Raw genomic sequence first — 23063 nt, forward strand, 5'->3', positions numbered from 1 at the left:
ATTGATGCAGAACTCCCACCCACAGCTTTAGATTTACTATGACTAGTTTGCTATTTTGTTGGAAGCAGCAGTCCATAAATGGTCACAGGTCAGTACTGCTGTGGGAAATGACCAATGAGATGCATTTAACCTTCTTTGTCCCAGTTCTACTTAAATGTGATGCAGGCTACAAGTCAGTTTGAAGATAATTGTCATATTCATGAATTTCCTTCAGATCGCATGTAGTTTTTCTTTAGGTTGTTGTGAGGATAAGGGTTTTATGTGTGAATGAGTTAGGCATTTTTTTTCCAAGGGAAAACGACTCTCAGCTGGTCGGTTAGCTCAGTTGGTTAGAGCGTGGTGCTAATGACGCCAAGGTCACGGGTTCGATCCCCGTATTGGCCACTTTGTCATTTTGGGAAATATTTCTGCAGAAGCATGAGATTGATGCAGAATTGGCACTCACAGCTTTAGAGTTACTAACACAAGATTGCTGTTTTGTTGGTAGCAGCTGTGCATACATGGTCACGGGTCAGTACTGCTGCGGGACATAACCAATGTTGTTGTGAGGATAAGGGTTGTATTTGTGAATGAGTTAGGCATTTTCTTTCAAGGGAAGAAAACTACCCCCTGCAACTGGCCGCCCTCCCTTGCTCCAGTCAGAAGGCATACTTTTTCTGACTGAGCATGGTGCTAATCACGCCAAGTTAGCGAATTTGATCCCAGTATTCGCCACTTTGTCAATTTGGGAAATATTTCTGCAGAAGCATGAGATTGATGCAGAATTCCCACCCACAGCTTTAGATTTACTATGACAAGTTTGCTGTTTTGTTGGAAGCAGCAGTCCATAAATGGTCACAGGTCAGTACTGCTGTGGGAAATGACCAATGAGATGCATTTAACCTTCTTTGTCCCTGTTCTACTTAAATGTGATGCAGGCTACAAGTCAGTTTGAAGATAATTGTCATATTCATGAATTTCCTTCAGATCACATGTAGTTTTTCTTTAGGTTGTTGTGAGGATAAGGGTTTTATGTGTGAATGACTTAGGCATTTTTTTTCCAAGGGAAGAAAAAATCCCCCTGCAACTGGCCTCCCTCTTATGCTCCAGTCAGAAACAGGACTCTCAGCTGGTCGGATAGCTCAGTTGGTTAGAGCGTGGTGCTAATAACGCCAAGGTCACGGGTTCGATCCCCGTATTGGCCACTTTGTCATTTTGGGAAATATTTCTGCAGAAGCATGAGATTGTTGCAGAATTGGCACTCACAGCTTTAGAGTTACTAACACAAGATTGCTGTTTTGTTGGAAGCAGCTGTGCATACATAGTCACGGGTCAGTACTGCTGCAGACATAACCAATGTTGTTGTGAGGATAAGGGTTGTATTTGTGAATGAGTTAGGCATTTTCTTTCAAGGGAAGAAAACTCCCCCCTGCAACTGGCCTCCCTCCCTTGCTCCAGTCAGAAGGCATACTTTTTCTGACTGAGCATGGTGCTAATCACGCCAAGTTAGCGAATTTGATCCCAGTATTGGCCACTTTGTCAATTTGGGAAATATTTCTGCAGAAGCATGAGATTGATGCAGAACTCCCACCCACAGCTTTAGATTTACTATGACTAGTTTGCTATTTTGTTGGAAGCAGCAGTCCATAAATGGTCACAGGTCAGTACTGCTGTGGGAAATGACCAATGAGATGCATTTAACCTTCTTTGTCCCAGTGCTACTTAAATGTGATGCAGGCTACAAGTCAGTTTGAAGATAATTGTCATATTCGTGAATTTCCTTCAGATCACATTTAGTTTTTCTTTAGGTTGTTGTGAGGATAAGGGTTTTATGTGTGAATGAGTTAGGCATTTTTTTTCCAATGGAAGAAAAAATCCCCATGCAACTGGCCTCCCTCTTGTGCTCCAGTCAGAAACAGGACTCTCAGCTGGCCGGTTAGAGCGTGGTGCTAATAACGCCAAGGTCACGGGTTCGATCCCTGTATTGGCCACTTTGTCATTTTGGGAAATATTTCTGCAGAAGCATGAGATTGATGCAGAATTGGCACTCACAGCTTTAGAGTTACTAACACAAGATTGCTGTTTTGTTGGAAGCAGCTGTGCATACATGGTCACGGGTCAGTACTGCTGCGGGACATAACCAATGTTGTTGTGAGGATAAGGGCTGTATTTGTGAATGAGTTAGGCATTTTCTTTCAAGGGAAGAAAGCTCCCCCCTGCAACTGGCCTCCCTCCTATGCTCCAGTCAGAAGGCATACTTTTTCTGACTGAGCATGGTGCTAATAACGCCAAGTTAGCGTATTTGATCCCTGTATTGGCCACTTTGTCAATTTGGGAAAAATGTCTGCAGAAGCATTAGATTGATGCAGGATTCCCACCCACAGCTTTAGATTTACTATGACAAGTTTACTGTTTTGTTGGAAGCAGCAGTCCATAAATGGTCACAGGTCAGTACTGCTGTGGGAAATGACCAATGAGATGCATTTAACCTTCTTTGTCCCAGTTCTACTTAAATGTGATGCAGGCTACAAGTCAGTTTGAAGATAATTGTCATATTCATGAATTTCCTTCAGATCACATGTAGTTTTTCTTTAGGTTGTTGTGAGGATAAGGGTTTTATGTGTGAATGAGTTAGGCATTTTTTTTCCAATGGAAGAAAAAATCCCCCTGCAACTGGCCTCCCTCTTATGCTCCAGTCAGAAACAGGACTCTCAGCTGGCCGGTTAGAGCGTGGTGCTAATAACGCCAAGGTCACGGGTTCGATCCCCGTATTGGCCACTTTGTCATTTTGGGAAATATTTCTGCAGAAGCATGAGATTGATGCAGAATTGGCACTCACAGCTTTAGAGTTACTAACACAAGATTGCTGTTTTGTTGGAAGCAGCTGTGCATACATGGTCACGGGTCAGTACTGCTGCGGGACATAACCAATGTTGTTGTGAGGATAAGGGCTGTATTTGTGAATGAGTTAGGCATTTTCTTTCAAGGGAAGAAAACTCCGCCCTGCAACTGGCCTCCCTCCTATGCTCCAGTCAGAAGGCATACTTTTTCTGACTGAGCATGGTGCTAATAACGCCAAGTTAGCGTATTTGATCCCTGTATTGGCCACTTTGTCAATTTGGGAAAAATGTCTGCAGAAGCATTAGATTGATGCAGAATTCCCACCCACAGCTTTAGATTTACTATGACAAGTTTACTGTTTTGTTGGAAGCAGCAGTCCATAAATGGTCACAGGTCAGTACTGCTGTGGGAAATGACCAATGAGATGCATTTAACCTTCTTTGTCCCAGTTCTACTTAAATGTGATGCAGGCTACAAGTCAGTTTGAAGATAATTGTCATATTCATGAATTTCCTTCAGATCACATGTAGTTTTTCTTTAGGTTGTTGTGAGGATAAGGGTTTTATGTGTGAAAGAGTTAGGCATTTTTTTTCCAATGGAAGAAAAAATCCCCCTGCAACTGGCCTCCCTCTTATGCTCCAGTCAGAAACAGGACTCTCAGCTGGCCGGTTAGAGCGTGGTGCTAATAACGCCAAGGTCACGGGTTCGATCCCCGTATTGGCCACTTTGTCATTTTGGGAAATATTTCTGCAGAAGCATGAGATTGATGCAGAATTGGCACTCACAGCTTTAGAGTTACTAACACAAGATTGCTGTTTTGTTGGAAGCAGCTGTGCATACATGGTCACGGGTCAGTACTGCTGCGGGACATAACCAATGTTGTTGTGAGGATAAGGGCTGTATTTGTGAATGAGTTAGGCATTTTCTTTCAAGGGAAGAAAACTCCGCCCTGCAACTGGCCTCCCTCCTATGCTCCAGTCAGAAGGCATACTTTTTCTGACTGAGCATGGTGCTAATAACGCCAAGTTAGCGTATTTGATCCCCGTATTGGCCACTTTGTCAATTTGGGAAAAATGTCTGCAGAAGCATTAGATTGATGCAGAATTCCCACCCACAGCTTTAGATTTACTATGACAAGTTTACTGTTTTGTTGGAAGCAGCAGTCCATAAATGGTCACAGGTCAGTACTGCTGTGGGAAATGACCAATGAGATGCATTTAACCTTCTTTGTCCCAGTTCTACTTAAATGTGATGCAGGCTACAAGTCAGTTTGAAGATAATTGTCATATTCATGAATTTCCTTCAGATCACATGTAGTTTTTCTTTAGGTTGTTGTGAGGATAAGGGTTTTATGTGTGAATGACTTAGGCATTTTTTTTCCAAGGGAAGAAAAAATCCCCCTGCAACTGGCCTCCCTCTTATGCTCCAGTCAGAAACAGGACTCTCAGCTGGTCGGTTAGCTCAGTTGGTTAGAGCGTGGTGCTAATAATGCCAAGGTCACGGGTTCGAGCCCCGTATTGGCCACTTTGTCATTTTGGGAAATATTTCTGCAGAAGCATGAGATTGTTGCAGAATTGGCACTCACAGCTTTAGAGTTACTAACACAAGATTGCTGTTTTGTTGGAAGCAGCTGTGCATACATAGTCACGGGTCAGTACTGCTGCGGACATAACCAATGTTGTTGTGAGGATAAGGGTTGTATTTGTGAATGAGTTAGGCATTTTCTTTCAAGGGAAGAAAACTCCCCCCTGCAACTGGCCTCCCTCCCTTGCTCCAGTCAGAAGGCATACTTTTTCTGACTGAGCATGGTGCTAATCAGGCCAAGTTAGCGAATTTGATCCCAGTATTCGCCACTTTGTCAATTTGGGAAATATTTCTGCAGAAGCATGAGATTGATGCAGAACTCCCACCCACAGCTTTAGATTTACTATGACTAGTTTGCTATTTTGTTGGAAGCAGCAGTCCATAAATGGTCACAGGTCAGTACTGCTGTGGGAAATGACCAATGAGATGCATTTAACCTTCTTTGTCCCAGTTCTACTTAAATGTGATGCAGGCTACAAGTCAGTTTGAAGATAATTGTCATATTCATGAATTTCCTTCAGATCGCATGTAGTTTTTCTTTAGGTTGTTGTGAGGATAAGGGTTTTATGTGTGAATGAGTTAGGCATTTTTTTTCCAAGGGAAAACGACTCTCAGCTGGCCGGTTAGCTCAGTTGGTTAGAGCGTGGTGCTAATGACGCCAAGGTCACGGGTTCGATCCCCGTATTGGCCACTTTGTCATTTTGGGAAATATTTCTGCAGAAGCATGAGATTGATGCAGAATTGGCACTCACAGCTTTAGAGTTACTAACACAAGATTGCTGTTTTGTTGGTAGCAGCTGTGCATACATGGTCACGGGTCAGTACTGCTGCGGGACATAACCAATGTTGTTGTGAGGATAAGGGTTGTATTTGTGAATGAGTTAGGCATTTTCTTTCAAGGGAAGAACACTACCCCCTGCAACTGGCCTCCCTCCTATGCTCCAGTCAGAAGGCATACTTTTTCTGACTGAGCATGGTGCTAATCACGCCAAGTTAGCGAATTTGATCCCAGTATTGGTCACTTTGTCAATTTGGGAAATATTTCTGCAGAAGCATGAGATTGATGCAGAATTCCCACCCACAGCTTTAGATTTACTATGACAAGTTTGCTGTTTTGTTGGAAGCAGCAGTCCATAAATGGTCACAGGTCAGTACTGCTGTGGGAAATGACCAATGAGATGCATTTAACCTTCTTTGTCCCAGTTCTACTTAAATGTGATGCAGGCTACAAGTCAGTTTGAAGATAATTGTCATATTCATGAATTTCCTTCAGATCACATGTAGTTTTTCTTTAGGTTGTTGTGAGGATAAGGGTTTTATGTGTGAATGACTTAGGCATTTTTTTTCCAAAAGAAAAAATCCCCCTGCAACTGGCCTCCCTCTTATGCTCCAATCAGAAACAGGACTCTCAGCTGGTCGGATAGCTCAGTTGGTTAGAGCGTGGTGCTAATAACGCCAAGGTCACGGGTTCGATCCCCGTATTGGCCACTTTGTCATTTTGGGAAATATTTCTGCAGAAGCATGAGATTGTTGCAGAATTGGCACTCACAGCTTTAGAGTTACTAACACAAGATTGCTGTTTTGTTGGAAGCAGCTGTGCATACATAGTCACGGGTCAGTACTGCTGCAGACATAACCAATGTTGTTGTGAGGATAAGGGTTGTATTTGTGAATGAGTTAGGCATTTTCTTTCAAGGGAAGAAAACTCCCCCCTGCAACTGGCCTCCCTCCCTTGCTCCAGTCAGAAGGCATACTTTTTCTGACTGAGCATGGTGCTAATCACGCCAAGTTAGCAAATTTGATCCCAGTATTGGCCACTTTGTCAATTTGGGAAATATTTCTGCAGAAGCATGAGATTGATGCAGAACTCCCACCCACAGCTTTAGATTTACTATGACTAGTTTGCTATTTTGTTGGAAGCAGCAGTCCATAAATGGTCACAGGTCAGTACTGCTGTGGGAAATGACCAATGAGATGCATTTAACCTTCTTTGTCCCAGTTCTACTTAAATGTGATGCAGGCTACAAGTCAGTTTGAAGATAATTGTCATATTCATGAATTTCCTTCAGATCGCATGTAGTTTTTCTTTAGGTTTTTGTGAGGATAAGGGTTTTATGTGTGAATGAGTTAGGCATTTTTTTTCCAAGGAAAAAGACTCTCAGCTGGCCGGTTAGCTCAGTTGGTTAGAGCGTGGTGCTAATAACGCCAAGGTCACGGGTTCGATCCCGGTATTGGCCACTTTGTCATTTTGGGAAATATTTCTGCAGAAGCATGAGATTGATGCAGAATTGGCACTCACAGCTTTAGAGTTACTAACACAAGATTGCTGTTTTGTTGGAAGCAGCTGTGCATACATGGTCACGGGTCAGTACTGCTGCGGGACATAACCAATGTTGTTGTGAGGATAAGGGCTGTATTTGTGAATGAGTTAGGCATTTTCTTTCAAGGGAAGAAAGCTCCCCCCTGCAACTGGCCTCCCTCCTATGCTCCAGTCAGAAGGCATACTTTTTCTGACTGAGCATGGTGCTAATAACGCCAAGTTAGCGTATTTGATCCCTGTATTGGCCACTTTGTCAATTTGGGAAAAATATCTGCAGAAGCATTAGATTGATGCAGGATTCCCACCCACAGCTTTAGATTTACTATGACAAGTTTACTGTTTTGTTGGAAGCAGCAGTCCATAAATGGTCACAGGTCAGTACTGCTGTGGGAAATGACCAATGAGATGCATTTAACCTTCTTTGTACCAGTTCTACTTAAATGTGATGCAGGCTACAAGTCAGTTTGAAGATAATTGTCATATTCATGAATTTCCTTCAGATCACATGTAGTTTTTCTTTAGGTTGTTGTGAGGATAAGGGTTTTATGTGTGAATGAGTTAGGCATTTTTTTTCCAATGGAAGAAAAAATCCCCCTGCAACTGGCCTCCCTCTTATGCTCCAGTCAGAAACAGGACTCTCAGCTGGCCGGTTAGAGCGTGGTGCTAATAACGCCAAGGTCACGGGTTCGATCCCCGTATTGGCCACTTTGTCATTTTGGGAAATATTTCTGCAGAAGCATGAGATTGATGCAGAATTGGCACTCACAGCTTTAGAGTTACTAACACAAGATTGCTGTTTTGTTGGAAGCAGCTGTGCATACATGGTCACGGGTCAGTACTGCTGCGGGACATAACCAATGTTGTTGTGAGGATAAGGGCTGTATTTGTGAATGAGTTAGGCATTTTCTTTCAAGGGAAGAAAACTCCCCCCTGCAACTGGCCTCCCTCCTATGCTCCAGTCAGAAGGCATACTTTTTCTGACTGAGCATGGTGCTAATAACGCCAAGTTAGCGTATTTGATCCCTGTATTGGCCACTTTGTCAATTTGGGAAAAATGTCTGCAGAAGCATTAGATTGATGCAGAATTCCCACCCACAGCTTTAGATTTACTATGACAAGTTTACTGTTTTGTTGGAAGCAGCAGTCCATAAATGGTCACAGGTCAGTACTGCTGTGGGAAATGACCAATGAGATGCATTTAACCTTCTTTGTCCCAGTTCTACTTAAATGTGATGCAGGCTACAAGTCAGTTTGAAGATAATTGTCATATTCATGAATTTCCTTCAGATCACATGTAGTTTTTCTTTAGGTTGTTGTGAGGATAAGGGTTTTATGTGTGAATGACTTAGGCATTTTTTTTCCAATGGAAGAAAAAATCCCCCTGCAACTGGCCTCCCTCTTATGCTCCAGTCAGAAACAGGACTCTCAGCTGGCCGGTTAGAGCGTGGTGCTAATAACGCCAAGGTCACGGGTTCGATCCCCGTATTGGCCACTTTGTCATTTTGGGAAATATTTCTGCAGAAGCATGAGATTGATGCAGAATTGGCACTCACAGCTTTAGAGTTACTAACACAAGATTGCTGTTTTGTTGGAAGCAGCTGTGCATACATGGTCACGGGTCAGTACTGCTGCGGGACATAACCAATGTTGTTGTGAGGATAAGGGCTGTATTTGTGAATGAGTTAGGCATTTTCTTTCAAGGGAAGAAAACTCCCCCCTGCAACTGGCCTCCCTCCTATGCTCCAGTCAGAAGGCATACTTTTTCTGACTGAGCATGGTGCTAATAACGCCAAGTTAGCGTATTTGATCCCTGTATTGGCCACTTTGTCAATTTGGGAAAAATGTCTGCAGAAGCATTAGATTGATGCAGAATTCCCACCCACAGCTTTAGATTTACTATGACAAGTTTACTGTTTTGTTGGAAGCAGCAGTCCATAAATGGTCACAGGTCAGTACTGCTGTGGGAAATGACCAATGAGATGCATTTAACCTTCTTTGTCCCAGTTCTACTTAAATGTGATGCAGGCTACAAGTCAGTTTGAAGATAATTGTCATATTCATGAATTTCCTTCAGATCACATGTAGTTTTTCTTTAGGTTGTTGTGAGGATAAGGGTTTTATGTGTGAATGACTTAGGCATTTTTTTTCCAATGGAAGAAAAAATCCCCCTGCAACTGGCCTCCCTCTTATGCTCCAGTCAGAAACAGGACTCTCAGCTGGCCGGTTAGCTCAGTTGGTTAGAGCGTGGTGCTAATAACGCCAAGGTCACGGGTTCGATCCCCGTATTGGCCACTTTGTCATTTTGGGAAATATTTCTGCAGAAGCATGAGATTGTTGCAGAATTGGCACTCACAGCTTTAGAGTTACTAACACAAGATTGCTGTTTTGTTGGAAGCAGCTGTGCATACATAGTCACGGGTCAGTACTGCTGCGGACATAACCAATGTTGTTGTGAGGATAAGGGTTTTATTTGTGAATGAGTTAGGCATTTTCTTTCAAGGGAAGAAAACTCCCCCCTGCAACTGGCCTCCCTCCCTTGCTCCAGTCAGAAGGCATACTTTTTCTGACTGAGCATGGTGCTAATCACGCCAAGTTAGCGAATTTGATCCCAGTATTCGCCACTTTGTCAATTTGGGAAATATTTCTGCAGAAGCATGAGATTGATGCAGAACTCCCACCCACAGCTTTAGATTTACTATGACTAGTTTGCTATTTTGTTGGAAGCAGCAGTCCATAAATGGTCACAGGTCAGTACTGCTGTGGGAAATGACCAATGAGATGCATTTAACCTTCTTTGTCCCAGTTCTACTTAAATGTGATGCAGGCTAAAAGCAGTTTGAAGATAATTGTCATATTCATGAATTTCCTTCAGATCGCATGTAGTTTTTCTTTAGGTTGTTGTGAGGATAAGGGTTTTATGTGTGAATGAGTTAGGCATTTTTTTTCCAAGGGAAAAAGACTCTCAGCTGGCCGGTTAGCTCAGTTGGTTAGAGCGTGGTGCTAATGACGCCAAGGTCACGGGTTCGATCCCCGTATTGGCCACTTTGTCATTTTGGGAAATATTTCTGCAGAAGCATGAGATTGATGCAGAATTGGCACTCACAGCTTTAGAGTTACTAACACAAGATTGCTGTTTTGTTGGTAGCAGCTGTGCATACATGGTCACGGGTCAGTACTGCTGCGGGACATAACCAATGTTGTTGTGAGGATAAGGGTTGTATTTGTGAATGAGTTAGGCATTTTCTTTCAAGGGAAGAAAACTACCCCCTGCAACTGGCCTCCCTCCTATGCTCCAGTCAGAAGGCATACTTTTTCTGACTGAGCATGGTGCTAATCACGCCAAGTTAGCGAATTTGATCCCAGTATTGGTCACTTTGTCAATTTGGGAAATATTTCTGCAGAAGCATGAGATTGATGCAGAATTCCCACCCACAGCTTTAGATTTACTATGACAAGTTTGCTGTTTTGTTGGAAGCAGCAGTCCATAAATGGTCACAGGTCAGTACTGCTGTGGGAAATGACCAATGAGATGCATTTAACCTTCTTTGTCCCAGTTCTACTTAAATGTGATGCAGGCTACAAGTCAGTTTGAAGATAATTGTCATATTCATGAATTTCCTTCAGATCACATGTAGTTTTTCTTTAGGTTGTTGTGAGGATAAGGGTTTTATGTGTGAATGACTTAGGCATTTTTTTTCCAAGGGAAGAAAAAATCCCCCTGCAACTGGCCTCCCTCTTATGCTCCAGTCAGAAACAGGACTCTCAGCTGGTCGGATAGCTCAGTTGCTTAGAGCGTGGTGCTAATAACGCCAAGGTCACGGGTTCGATCCCCGTATTGGCCACTTTGTCATTTTGGGAAATATCTCTGCAGAAGCATGAGATTGTTGCAGAATTGGCACTCACAGCTTTAGAGTTACTAACACAAGATTGCTGTTTTGTTGGAAGCTGCTGTGCATACATAGTCACGGGTCAGTACTGCTGCGGACATAACCAATGTTGTTGTGAGGATAAGGGTTGTATTTGTGAATGAGTTAGGCATTTTCTTTCAAGGGAAGAAAACTCCCCCCTGCAACTGGCCTCCCTCCCTTGCTCCAGTCAGAAGGCATACTTTTTCTGACTGAGCATGGTGCTAATCACGCCAAGTTAGCGAATTTGATCCCAGTATTGGCCACTTTGTCAATTTGGGAAATATTTCTGCAGAAGCATGAGATTGATGCAGAACTCCCACCCACAGCTTTAGATTTACTATGACTAGTTTGCTATTTTGTTGGAAGCAGCAGTCCATAAATGGTCACAGGTCAGTACTGCTGTGGGAAATGACCAATGAGATGCATTTAACCTTCTTTGTCCCAGTTCTACTTAAATGTGATGCAGGCTACAAGTCAGTTTGAAGATAATTGTCATATTCATGAATTTCCTTCAGATCGCATGTAGTTTTTCTTTAGGTTGTTGTGAGGATAAGGGTTTTATGTGTGAATGAGTTAGGCATTTTTTTTCCAAGGAAAAAGACTCTCAGCTGGCCGGTTAGCTCAGTTGGTTAGAGCGTGGTGCTAATAACGCCAAGGTCACGGGTTCGATCCCCGTATTGGCCACTTTGTCATTTTGGGAAATATTTCTGCAGAAGCATGAGATTGATGCAGAATTGGCACTCACAGCTTTAGAGTTACTAACACAAGATTGCTGTTTTGTTGGTAGCAGCTGTGCATACATGGTCACGGGTCAGTACTGCTGCGGGACATAACCAATGTTGTTGTGAGCATAAGGGTTGTATTTGTGAATGAGTTAGGCATTTTCTTTCAAGGGAAGAAAACTACCCCCTGCAACTGGCCTCCCTCCTATGCTCCAGTCAGAAGGCATACTTTTTCTGACTGAGCATGGTGCTAATCACGCCAAGTTAGCGAATTTGATCCCAGTATTGGTCACTTTGTCAATTTGGGAAATATTTCTGCAGAAGCATGAGATTGATGCAGAATTCCCACCCACAGCTTTAGATTTACTATGACTAGTTTGCTGTTTTGTTGGAAGCAGCAGTCCATAAATGGTCACAGGTCAGTACTGCTGTGGGAAATGACCAATGAGATGCATTTAACCTTCTTTGTCCCAGTTCTACTTAAATGTGATGCAGGCTACAAGTCAGTTTGAAGATAATTGTCATATTCATGAATTTCCTTCAGATCACATGTAGTTTTTCTTTAGGTTGTTGTGAGGATAAGGGTTTTATGTGTGAATGACTTAGGCATTTTTTTCCCAAGGGAAGAAAAAATCCCCCTGCAACTGGCCTCCCTCTTATGCTCCAGTCAGAAATGAGACTCTCAGCTGGCCGGTTAGCTCAGTTGGTTAGAGCGTGGTGCTAATAACGCCAAGGTCACGGGTTCGATCCCCGTATTGGCCACTTTGTCATTTTGGGAAATATTTCTGCAGAAGCATGAGATTGTTGCAGAATTGGCACTCACAGCTTTAGAGTTACTAACACAAGATTGCTGTTTTGTTGGAAGCTGCTGTGCATACATGGTCACGGGTCAGTACTGCTGCGGGACATAACCAATGTTGTTGTGAGGATAAGGGCTGTATTTGTGAATGAGTTAGGCATTTTCTTTCAAGGGAAGAAAACTCCCCCCTGCAACTGGCCTCCCTCCCTTGCTCCAGTCAGAAGGCATACTTTTTCTGACTGAGCATGGTGCTAATCACGCCAAGTTAGCGAATTTGATCCCAGTATTGGCCACTTTGTCAATTTGGGAAAAATGTCTGCAGAAGCATTAGATTGATGCAGAATTCCCACCCACAGCTTTAGATTTACTATGACAAGTTTACTGTTTTGTTGGAAGCAGCAGTCCATAAATGGTCACAGGTCAGTACTGCTGTGGGAAATGACCAATGAGATGCATTTAACCTTCTTTGTCCCAGTTCTACTTAAATGTGATGCAGGCTACAAGTCAGTTTGAAGATAATTGTCATATTCATGAATTTCCTTCAGATCACATGTAGTTTTTCTTTAGGTTGTTGTGAGGATAAGGGTTTTATGTGTGAATGACTTAGGCATTTTTTTTCCAAGGGAAGAAAAAATCCCCCTGCAACTGGCCTCCCTCTTATGCTCCAGTCAGAAATGAGACTCTCAGCTGGCCGGTTAGCTCAGTTGGTTAGAGCGTGGTGCTAATAACGCCAAGGTCATGGGTTCGTATTGGCCACTTTGTCATTTTGGGAAATATTTCTGCAGAAGCATGAGATTGTTGCAGAATTGGCACTCACAGCTTTAGAGTTACTAACACAAGATTGCTGTTTTGTTGGAAGCAGCTGTGCATACATAGTCACGGGTCAGTACTGCTGCGGACATAACCAATGTTGTTGTGAGGATAAGGGTTGTATTTGTGAATGAGTTAGGCATTTTCTTTCAAGGGAAGAAAACTCCCCCCTGCAACTGGCCTCCCTCCCTTGCTCCAGTCAGAAGGCATACTTTTTCTGACTGAGCATGGTGCTAATCACGCCAAGTTAGCGAATTTGATCCCAGTATTCGCCACTTTGTCAATTTGGGAAATATTTCTGCAGAAGCATGAGAATGATGCAGAACTCCCACCCACAGCTTTAGATTTACTATGACTAGTTTGCTATTTTGTTGGAAGCAGCAGTCCATAAATGGTCACAGGTCAGTACTGCTGTGGGAAATGACCAATGAGATGCATTTAACCTTCTTTGTCCCAGTTCTACTTAAATGTGATGCAGGCTACAAGTCAGTTTGAAGATAATTGTCATATTCATGAATTTCCTTCAGATCGCATGTAGTTTTTCTTTAGGTTGTTGTGAGGATAAGGGTTTTATGTGTGAATGAGTTAGGCATTTTTTTTCCAAGGGAAAACGACTCTCAGCTGGCCGGTTAGCTCAGTTGGTTAGAGCGTGGTGCTAATGACGCCAAGGTCACGGGTTCGATCCCCGTATTGGCCACTTTGTCATTTTGGGAAATATTTCTGCAGAAGCATGAGATTGATGCAGAATTGGCACTCACAGCTTTAGAGTTACTAACACAAGATTGCTGTTTTGTTGGTAGCAGCTGTGCATACATGGTCACGGGTCAGTACTGCTGCGGGACATAACCAATGTTGTTGTGAGGATAAGGGTTGTATTTGTGAATGAGTTAGGCATTTTCTTTCAAGGGAAGAAAACTACCCCCTGCAACTGGCCTCCCTCCTATGCTCCAGTCAGAAGGCATACTTTTTCTGACTGAGCATGGTGCTAATCACGCCAAGTTAGCGAATTTGATCCCAGTATTGGTCACTTTGTCAATTTGGGAAATATTTCTGCAGAAGCATGAGATTGATGCAGAAATCCCACCCACAGCTTTAGATTTACTATGACTAGTTTGCTGTTTTGTTGGAAGCAGCAGTCCATAAATGGTCACAGGTCAGTACTGCTGTGGGAAATGACCAATGAGATGCATTTAACCTTCTTTGTCCCACTGCTGTGGGAAATGACCAATGAGATGCATTTAACCTTCTTTGTCCCAGTGCTACTTAAATGTGATGCAGGCTACAAGTCAGTTTGAAGATAATTGTCATATTCGTGAATTTCCTTCAGATCACATTTAGTTTTTCTTTAGGTTGTTCTGAGGATAAGGGTTTTATGTGTGAATGAGTTAGGCATTTTTTTTCCAAGGGAAAACGACTCTCAGCTGGCCGGTTAGCTCAGTTGGTTAGAGCGTGGTGCTAATGACGCCAAGGTCACGGGTTCGATCCCAGTATTGGTCACTTTGTCAATTTGGGAAATATTTCTGCGGAAGCATGAGATTGATGCAGAATTCCCACCCACAGCTTTAGATTTACTATGACAAGTGTACTGTTTTGTTGGAAGCAGCAGTCCATAAATGGTCACAGGTCAGTACTGCTGTGGGAAATGACCAATGAGATGCATTTAACCTTCTTTGTCCCAGTTCTACTTAAATGTGATGCAGGCTACATGTCAGTTTGAAGATAATTGTCATATTCATGAATTTCCTTCAGATCACATGTAGTTTTTCTTTAGGTTGTTGTGAGGATAAGGGTTTTATGTGTGAATGAGTTAGGCATTTTTTTTCCAATGGAAGAAAAAATCCCCCTGCAACTGGCCTCACTCTTATGCTCCAGTCAGAAACAGGACTCTCAGCTGGCCGGTTAGAGCGTGGTGCTAATAACGCCAAGGTCACGGGTTCGATCCCCGTATTGGCCACTTTGTCATTTTGGGAAATATTTCTGCAGAAGCATGAGATTGATGCAGAATTGGCACTCACAGCTTTAGAGTTACTAACACAAGATTGCTGTTTTGTTGGAAGCAGCAGTCCATAAATGGTCACAGGTCAGTACTGCTGTGGGAAATGACCAATGAGATGCATTTAACCTTCTTTGTCCCAGTTCTACTTAAATGTGATGCAGGCCACAAGTCAGTTTGAAGATAATTGTAATATTCATGAATTTCCTTCAGATCACATGGAGTTTTTCTTTAGATTGTTGTGAGGATAAGGGTTGTATGTGTGAATGAGTTAGGCATTTTTTTTCCAAGGGAAGAAAAAATCCCCCTGCAACTGGCCTCCCTCTTATGCTCCAGTCACTTTATCTGACTGAGCATGGTGCTAATCACGCCAAGTTAGCGAATTTGATCCCAGTATTGGCCACTTTGTCAATTTGGGAAATATTTCTGCAGAAGCATGAGACTGATGCAGAATTCCCACCCACAGCTTTAGATTTACTATGACTAGTTTGCTGTTTTGTTTCAAGCAGCAGTCCATAAATGGTCACGGGTCAGTACTGCTGCAGGACATAACCAATGTTGTTGTGAGGATAACGGTTGGATTTGTGAATGAGTTAGGCATTTTCTTTCAAGGGAAGTAAACTCCCCCCTGCAACTGGCCTCCCTCTTATGCTCCACTCAGAAACACGGCTCTCAGCTGGCCGGTTAGCTCAGTTGGTTAGAGCGTGGTGCTAATAAAGCCAAGGTCATGGGTTCGATCCCTGTATTGGCCACTTTGTCATTTTGGGAAATATTTCTGCAGAAGCATGAGATTGATGCAGAATTGGCACCGACAGCATTAGAATTACTAACACAAGATTGCTGTTTTGTTGGAAGCAGCTGTGCATACATGGTCACGGGTCAGTACTGCTGCGGGACATAACCAATGTTGTTGTGAGGATAAGGGTTGTATTTGTGAATGAGTTAGGCATTTTCTTTCAAGGGAAGTAAACTCCCCCCCGCAACTGGCCTCCCTCCTATGCTCCAGTCAGAAGGCGTACTTTTTCTGACTGAGCATGGTGCTAATCACGCCATGTTAGCGAATTTGATCCCAGCATTGGCCACTTTGTCAATTTGGGAAATATTTCTGCAGAAGCATGAGATTGATGCAGAATTCCCACCCACAGCTTTAGATTTACTATGACTAGTTTGCTGTTTTGTTTCAAGCAGCATTCCATAAATGGTCACGGGTCAGTACTGCTGCGGCACTTCCAATGAGATGCATTTAACCTTCTTTGTCCCAGTTCTACTTAAATGTGATGCAGGCCACAAGTCAGTTTGAAGATAATTGTAATATTCATGAATTTCCTTCAGATCACATGTAGTTTTTCTTTAGGTTGTTGTGAGGATAAGGGTTGTATGTGTGAATGGGTTAGGCATTTTTTTTCCAAGGTTAGAAAAAATCCCCCTGCAACTGGCCTCCCTCCTATGCTCCAGTCAGAAGGCATACTTTTTCTGACTGAGCATGGTGCTAATCACGCCAAGTTAGCGAATTTGATCCCAGTATTGGCCACTTTGTCAATATGGGAAATATTTCTGCAGAAGCATGAGATTGATGCAGAATTCCCACCCACAGCTTTAGATTTACTATGACTATTTTGCTGTTTTGTTTCAAGCAGCAGTCCATAAATGGTCACGGGTCAGTACTGCTGCGGGACTTCCAATGAGATGCATTAAACCTTCTTTGTCCCAGTTCTACCTAAATGTGATGCAGGCTACAAGTCAGTTTGAAGATAATTGTCATATTCATGAATTTCCTTCAGATCACATGTAGTTTTTCTTTAGGTTGTTGTGAGGATAAGGGTTTTATGTGTGAATGAGTTAGGCATTTTTTTCCAAGGGAAGAAAAAATACCCCTGCAACTGGCCTCCCTCTTATGCGCCAGTCAGAAACAGGACTCTCAGCTGGCCGGTTAGCTCAGTTGGTTAGAGCATAGTGCTAATAACGCCAAGGTTATGGGTTTGATCCCCGTATTGGGCACTTTGTCATTTTGGGAAATATTTCTGCAGAATCATGAGATTGATGCAGAATTGGCACTCACAGCTTTAGAGTTACTAATGACCAATGAGATCCATTTAACCTTCTTTGTCCCAGTTCTACTTAAATGTGATGCAGGCTACAAGTCAGTTTGAAGATAATTGGCATATTCGTGAATTTCCTTCAGATCACATGTAGTTTTTCTTTAGGTTGTTGTGAGGATAAGGGTTTTATGTGTGAATGAGTTAGGCATTTTTTTTTCCAAGGGAAGAAAAAGTCCCCCTGCAACTGGCCTCCCTCTTATGCTCCAGTCAGAAATGTGCCTCTCAGCTGGCCGGTTAGCTCAGTTGGTTAGAGCGTGGTGCTAATAACTCCAAGGTCACGGGTTCGATCCCCGTATTGGCCACTTTGTCATTTTGGGAAATATTTCTGCAGAAGGATGAGATTGATGCAGAATTGGCACTCACAGCTTTAGAGTTACTAACACAAGATTGCTGTTTTGTTGGAACAGCTGTGCATACATAGTCATGGGTCAGTACTGCTGCAGACATAACTAATGTTGTTGTGAGGATAAGGGCTGTATTTGTGAATGAGTTAGGCATTTTCTTTCAAGGGAAGAAAACTCCCCCCTGCAACTGGCCTCCCTCCTATGCTCCAGTCAGAAGGCATACTTTTTCTGAATGAGCATGGTGCTAATCACGCCAAGTTAGTGAATTTGATACCAGTATTGGCCACTTTGTCAATTTGGGAAATATTTCTGCAGAAGCATGAGATTGATGCAGAACTCCCACCCACAGCTTTAGATTTACTATGACTAGTTTGCTATTTTGTTGGAAGCAGCAGTCCATAAATGGTCACAGGTCAGTACTGCTGTGGGAAATGACCAATGAGATGCATTTAACCTCCTTTGTCCCAGTTCTACTTAAATGTGATGCAGGCTACAAGTCAGTTTGAAGATAATTGTCATATTCATGAATTTCCTTCAGATCACATGTAGTTTTTCTTTAGGTTGTTGTGAGGATAAGGGTTTTATGTGTGAATGAGTTAGGCATTTTTTTTTCCAAGGGAAGAAAAAGTCCCCCTGCAACTGGCCTCCCTCTTATGCTCCAGTCAGAAATTTTCTTCTCAGCTGGCCGGTTAGCTCAGTTGGTTAGAGCATGGTGCTAATAACTCCAAGGTCACGGGTTCGATCCCCGTATTGGCCACTTTGTCATTTTGGGAAATATTTCTGCAGAAGGATGAGATTGATGCAGAATTGGCACTCACAGCTTTAGAGTTACTAACACAAGATTGCTGTTTTGTTGGAACAGCTGTGCATACATAGTCATGGGTCAGTACTGCTGCAGACATAACTAATGTTGTTGTGAGGATAAGGGCTGTATTTGTGAATGAGTTAGGCATTTTCTTTCAAGGGAAGAAAACTCCCCCCTGCAACTGGCCTCCCTCCTATGCTCCAGTCAGAAGGCATACTTTTTCTGAATGAGCATGGTGCTAATCACGCCAAGTTAGTGAATTTGATACCAGTATTGGCCACTTTGTCAATTTGGGAAATATTTCTGCAGAAGCATGAGATTGATGCAGAACTCCCACCCACAGCTTTAGATTTACTATGACTAGTTTGCTATTTTGTTGGAAGCAGCAGTCCATAAATGGTCACAGGTCAGTACTGCTGTGGGAAATGACCAATGAGATGCATTTAACCTTCTTTGTCCCAGTTCTACTTAAATGTGATGCAGGCTACAAGTCAGTTTGAAGATAATTGTCATATTCATGAATTTCCTTCAGATCACATGTAGTTTTTCTTTAGGTTGTTGTGAGGATAAGGGTTTTATGTGTGAAAGAGTTAGGCATTTTTTTTCCAATGGAAGAAAAAATCCCCCTGCAACTGGCCTCCCTCTTATGCTCCAGTCAGAAACAGGACTCTCAGCTGGCCGGTTAGCTCAGTTGGTTAGAGCGTGGTGCTAATAACGCCAAGGTCACGGGTTCGAGCCCCGTATTGGCCACTTTGTCATTTTGGGAAATATTTCTGCAGAAGCATGAGATTGTTGCAGAATTGGCACTCACAGCTTTAGAGTTACTAACACAAGATTGCTGTTTTGTTGGAAGCAGCTGTGCATACATAGTCACGGGTCAGTACTGCTGCGGACATAACCAATGTTGTTGTGAGGATAAGGGTTGTATTTGTGAATGAGTTAGGCATTTTCTTTCAAGGGAAGAAAACTCCCCCCTGCAACTGGCCTCCCTCCCTTGCTCCAGTCAGAAGGCATACTTTTTCTGACTGAGCATGGTCCTAATCACGCCAAGTTAGCGAATTTGATCCCAGTATTCGCCACTTTGTCAATTTGGGAAATATTTCTGCAGAAGCATGAGATTGATGCAGAACTCCCACCCACAGCTTTAGATTTACTATGACTAGTTTGCTATTTTGTTGGAAGCAGCAGTCCATAAATGGTCACAGGTCAGTACTGCTGTGGGAAATGACCAATGAGATGCATTTAACCTTCTTTGTCCCAGTTCTACTTAAATGTGATGCAGGCTACAAGTCAGTTTGAAGATAATTGTCATATTCATGAATTTCCTTCAGATCGCATGTAGTTTTTCTTTAGGTTGTTGTGAGGATAAGGGTTTTATGTGTGAATGAGTTAGGCATTTTTTTTCCAAGGGAAAACGACTCTCAGCTGGCCGGTTAGCTCAGTTGGTTAGAGCGTGGTGCTAATGACGCCAAGGTCACGGGTTCGATCCCCGTATTGGCCACTTTGTCATTTTGGGAAATATTTCTGCAGAAGCATGAGATTGATGCAGAATTGGCACTCACAGCTTTAGAGTTACTAACACAAGATTGCTGTTTTGTTGGTAGCAGCTGTGCATACATGGTCACGGGTCAGTACTGCTGCGGGACATAACCAATGTTGTTGTGAGGTTAAGGGTTGTATTTGTGAATGAGTTAGGCATTTTCTTTCAAGGGAAGAACACTACCCCCTGCAACTGGCCTCCCTCCTATGCTCCAGTCAGAAGGCATACTTTTTCTGACTGAGCATGGTGCTAATCACGCCAAGTTAGCGAATTTGATCCCAGTATTGGTCACTTTGTCAATTTGGGAAATATTTCTGCAGAAGCATGAGATTGATGCAGAATTCCCACCCACAGCTTTAGATTTACTATGACAAGTTTGCTGTTTTGTTGGAAGCAGCAGTCCATAAATGGTCACAGGTCAGTACTGCTGTGGGAAATGACCAATGAGATGCATTTAACCTTCTTTGTCCCAGTTCTACTTAAATGTGATGCAGGCTACAAGTCAGTTTGAAGATAATTGTCATATTCATGAATTTCCTTCAGATCACATGTAGTTTTTCTTTAGGTTGTTGTGAGGATAAGGGTTTTATGTGTGAATGACTTAGGCATTTTTTTTCCAAAAGAAAAAATCCCCCTGCAACTGGCCTCCCTCTTATGCTCCAATCAGAAACAGGACTCTCAGCTGGTCGGATAGCTCAGTTGGTTAGAGCGTGGTGCTAATAACGCCAAGGTCACGGGTTCGATCCCCGTATTGGCCACTTTGTCATTTTGGGAAATATTTCTGCAGAAGCATGAGATTGTTGCAGAATTGGCACTCACAGCTTTAGAGTTACTAACACAAGATTGCTGTTTTGTTGGAAGCAGCTGTGCATACATAGTCACGGGTCAGTACTGCTGCAGACATAACCAATGTTGTTGTGAGGATAAGGGTTGTATTTGTGAATGAGTTAGGCATTTTCTTTCAAGGGAAGAAAACTCCCCCCTGCAACTGGCCTCCCTCCCTTGCTCCAGTCAGAAGGCATACTTTTTCTGACTGAGCATGGTGCTAATCACGCCAAGTTAGCAAATTTGATCCCAGTATTGGCCACTTTGTCAATTTGGGAAATATTTCTGCAGAAGCATGAGATTGATGCAGAACTCCCACCCACAGCTTTAGATTTACTATGACTAGTTTGCTATTTTGTTGGAAGCAGCAGTCCATAAATGGTCACAGGTCAGTACTGCTGTGGGAAATGACCAATGAGATGCATTTAACCTTCTTTGTCCCAGTTCTACTTAAATGTGATGCAGGCTACAAGTCAGTTTGAAGATAATTGTCATATTCATGAATTTCCTTCAGATCGCATGTAGTTTTTCTTTAGGTTGTTGTGAGGATAAGGGTTTTATGTGTGAATGAGTTAGGCATTTTTTTTCCAAGGAAAAAGACTCTCAGCTGGCCGGTTAGCTCAGTTGGTGAGAGCGTGGTGCTAATAACGCCAAGGTCACGGGTTCGATCCCCGTATTGGCCACTTTGTCATTTTGGGAAATATTTCTGCAGAAGCATGAGATTGATGCAGAATTGGCACTCACAGCTTTAGAGTTACTAACACAAGATTGCTGTTTTGTTGGTAGCAGCTGTGCATACATGGTCACGGGTCAGTACTGCTGCGGGACATAACCAATGTTGTTGTGAGGATAAGGGTTGTATTTGTGAATGAGTTAGGCATTTTCTTTCAAGGGAAGAAAACTACCCCCTGCAACTGGCCTCCCTCCTATGCTCCAGTCAGAAGGCATACTTTTTCTGACTGAGCATGGTGCTAATCACGCCAAGTTAGCGAATTTGATCCCAGTATTGGTCACTTTGTCAATTTGGGAAATATTTCTGCAGAAGCATGAGATTGATGCAGAATTCCCACCCACAGCTTTAGATTTACTATGACTAGTTTGCTGTTTTGTTGGAAGCAGCAGTCCATAAATGGTCACAGGTCAGTACTGCTGTGGGAAATGACCAATGAGATGCAGTTAACCTTCTTTGTCCCAGTGCTACTTAAATGTGATGCAGGCTACAAGTCAGTTTGAAGATAATTGTCATATTCGTGAATTTCCTTCAGATCACATTTAGTTTTTCTTAAGGTTGTTGTGAGGATAAGGGTTTTATGTGTGAATGAGTTAGGCATTTTTTTTCCAATGGAAGAAAAAATCCCCATGCAACTGGCCTCCCTCTTATGCTCCAGTCAGAAATATTCCTCACAGCTGGCCGGTTAGCTCAGTTGGTTAGAGCGTGGTGTTAATAATGCCAAGGTCATGGGTTCGATCCCCGTATTGGCCACTTTGTCATTTTGGGAAATATTTCTGCAGAAGGATGAGATTGATGCACAATTGGCACTCACAGCTTTAGAGTTACTAACACAAGATTGCTGTTTTGTTGGAAGCAGCTGTGCATACATGGTCACGGGTCAGTACTGCTGCGGGACATAACCAATGTTGTTGGGAGGATAAGGGCTGTATTTGTGAATGAGTTAGGCATTTTCTTTCAAGGGAAGAAAGCTCCCCCCTGCAACTGGCCTCCCTCCTATGCTCCAGTCAGAAGGCATACTTTTTCTGACTGAGCATGGTGCTAATAACGCCAAGTTAGCGTATTTGATCCCTGTATTGGCCACTTTGTCAATTTGGGAAAAATGTCTGCAGAAGCATTAGATTGATGCAGGATTCCCACCCACAGCTTTAGATTTACTATGACAAGTTTACTGTTTTGTTGGAAGCAGCAGTCCATAAATGGTCACAAGTCAGTACTGCTGTGGGAAATGACCAATGAGATGCATTTAACCTTCTTTGTCCCAGTTCTACTTAAATGTGATGCAGGCTACAAGTCAGTTTGAAGATAATTGTCATATTCATGAATTTCCTTCAGATCACATGTAGTTTTTCTTTAGGTTGTTGTGAGGATAAGGGTTTTATGTGTGAATGAGTTAGGCATTTGTTTTCCAATGGAAGAAAAAATCCCCCTGCAACTGGCCTCCCTCTTCTGCTCCAGTCAGAAACAGGACTCTCAGCTGACCGGTTAGAGCGTGGTGCTAATAACGCTAAGGTCACGGGTTCGATCCCCGTATTGGCCACTTTGTCATTTTGGGAAATATTTCTGCAGAAGCATGAGATTGATGCAGAATTGGCACTCACAGCTTTAGAGTTACTAACACAAGATTGCTGTTTTGTTGGAAGCAGCTGTGCATACATGGTCACGGGTCAGTACTGCTGCGGGACATAACCAATGTTGTTGTGAGGATAAGGGCTGTATTTGTGAATGAGTTAGGCATTTTCTTTCAAGGGAAGAAAACTCCCC

The 23063-nt window shown here is 42.8% G+C and overlaps 18 non-coding genes across 18 annotated transcripts; all 18 read left to right on the plus strand.

The window, feature by feature from the left end:
- Window positions 1-310: 310 nt before the first annotated feature.
- On the plus strand, window positions 311-384 carry TRNAI-AAU (transfer RNA isoleucine (anticodon AAU)). The gene has a single exon. It is a non-coding gene; the product is annotated as a tRNA-Ile (tRNA).
- A 726-nt stretch (window positions 385-1110) lies between these two features.
- TRNAI-AAU (transfer RNA isoleucine (anticodon AAU)) lies at window positions 1111-1184 on the plus strand. The gene has a single exon. It is a non-coding gene; the product is annotated as a tRNA-Ile (tRNA).
- A 3086-nt stretch (window positions 1185-4270) lies between these two features.
- Window positions 4271-4344, plus strand: TRNAI-AAU (transfer RNA isoleucine (anticodon AAU)). The gene has a single exon. It is a non-coding gene; the product is annotated as a tRNA-Ile (tRNA).
- A 677-nt stretch (window positions 4345-5021) lies between these two features.
- Window positions 5022-5095, plus strand: TRNAI-AAU (transfer RNA isoleucine (anticodon AAU)). Its single transcript has one exon. It is a non-coding gene; the product is annotated as a tRNA-Ile (tRNA).
- A 723-nt stretch (window positions 5096-5818) lies between these two features.
- TRNAI-AAU (transfer RNA isoleucine (anticodon AAU)) lies at window positions 5819-5892 on the plus strand. The gene has a single exon. It is a non-coding gene; the product is annotated as a tRNA-Ile (tRNA).
- Window positions 5893-6568: 676 nt separating this feature from the next.
- On the plus strand, window positions 6569-6642 carry TRNAI-AAU (transfer RNA isoleucine (anticodon AAU)). The gene has a single exon. It is a non-coding gene; the product is annotated as a tRNA-Ile (tRNA).
- Window positions 6643-8942: 2300 nt separating this feature from the next.
- TRNAI-AAU (transfer RNA isoleucine (anticodon AAU)) lies at window positions 8943-9016 on the plus strand. The gene has a single exon. It is a non-coding gene; the product is annotated as a tRNA-Ile (tRNA).
- Window positions 9017-9692: 676 nt separating this feature from the next.
- TRNAI-AAU (transfer RNA isoleucine (anticodon AAU)) lies at window positions 9693-9766 on the plus strand. The gene has a single exon. It is a non-coding gene; the product is annotated as a tRNA-Ile (tRNA).
- Window positions 9767-11242: 1476 nt separating this feature from the next.
- Window positions 11243-11316, plus strand: TRNAI-AAU (transfer RNA isoleucine (anticodon AAU)). The gene has a single exon. It is a non-coding gene; the product is annotated as a tRNA-Ile (tRNA).
- A 726-nt stretch (window positions 11317-12042) lies between these two features.
- TRNAI-AAU (transfer RNA isoleucine (anticodon AAU)) lies at window positions 12043-12116 on the plus strand. Its single transcript has one exon. It is a non-coding gene; the product is annotated as a tRNA-Ile (tRNA).
- A 1470-nt stretch (window positions 12117-13586) lies between these two features.
- On the plus strand, window positions 13587-13660 carry TRNAI-AAU (transfer RNA isoleucine (anticodon AAU)). The gene has a single exon. It is a non-coding gene; the product is annotated as a tRNA-Ile (tRNA).
- A 3623-nt stretch (window positions 13661-17283) lies between these two features.
- TRNAI-AAU (transfer RNA isoleucine (anticodon AAU)) lies at window positions 17284-17357 on the plus strand. The gene has a single exon. It is a non-coding gene; the product is annotated as a tRNA-Ile (tRNA).
- Window positions 17358-18082: 725 nt separating this feature from the next.
- TRNAI-AAU (transfer RNA isoleucine (anticodon AAU)) lies at window positions 18083-18156 on the plus strand. The gene has a single exon. It is a non-coding gene; the product is annotated as a tRNA-Ile (tRNA).
- Window positions 18157-18880: 724 nt separating this feature from the next.
- Window positions 18881-18954, plus strand: TRNAI-AAU (transfer RNA isoleucine (anticodon AAU)). The gene has a single exon. It is a non-coding gene; the product is annotated as a tRNA-Ile (tRNA).
- A 677-nt stretch (window positions 18955-19631) lies between these two features.
- Window positions 19632-19705, plus strand: TRNAI-AAU (transfer RNA isoleucine (anticodon AAU)). The gene has a single exon. It is a non-coding gene; the product is annotated as a tRNA-Ile (tRNA).
- A 723-nt stretch (window positions 19706-20428) lies between these two features.
- Window positions 20429-20502, plus strand: TRNAI-AAU (transfer RNA isoleucine (anticodon AAU)). Its single transcript has one exon. It is a non-coding gene; the product is annotated as a tRNA-Ile (tRNA).
- A 676-nt stretch (window positions 20503-21178) lies between these two features.
- TRNAI-AAU (transfer RNA isoleucine (anticodon AAU)) lies at window positions 21179-21252 on the plus strand. The gene has a single exon. It is a non-coding gene; the product is annotated as a tRNA-Ile (tRNA).
- Window positions 21253-21978: 726 nt separating this feature from the next.
- TRNAI-AAU (transfer RNA isoleucine (anticodon AAU)) lies at window positions 21979-22052 on the plus strand. The gene has a single exon. It is a non-coding gene; the product is annotated as a tRNA-Ile (tRNA).
- Window positions 22053-23063: the final 1011 nt, after the last annotated feature.

The sequence above is a fragment of the Ambystoma mexicanum genome, chromosome 1p, assembly GCF_040938575.1.
Source record: "Ambystoma mexicanum isolate Mex_15411 chromosome 1p, UKY_AmexF1_1, whole genome shotgun sequence".
NCBI classification, from domain to species: Eukaryota; Metazoa; Chordata; class Amphibia; order Caudata; family Ambystomatidae; genus Ambystoma; species Ambystoma mexicanum.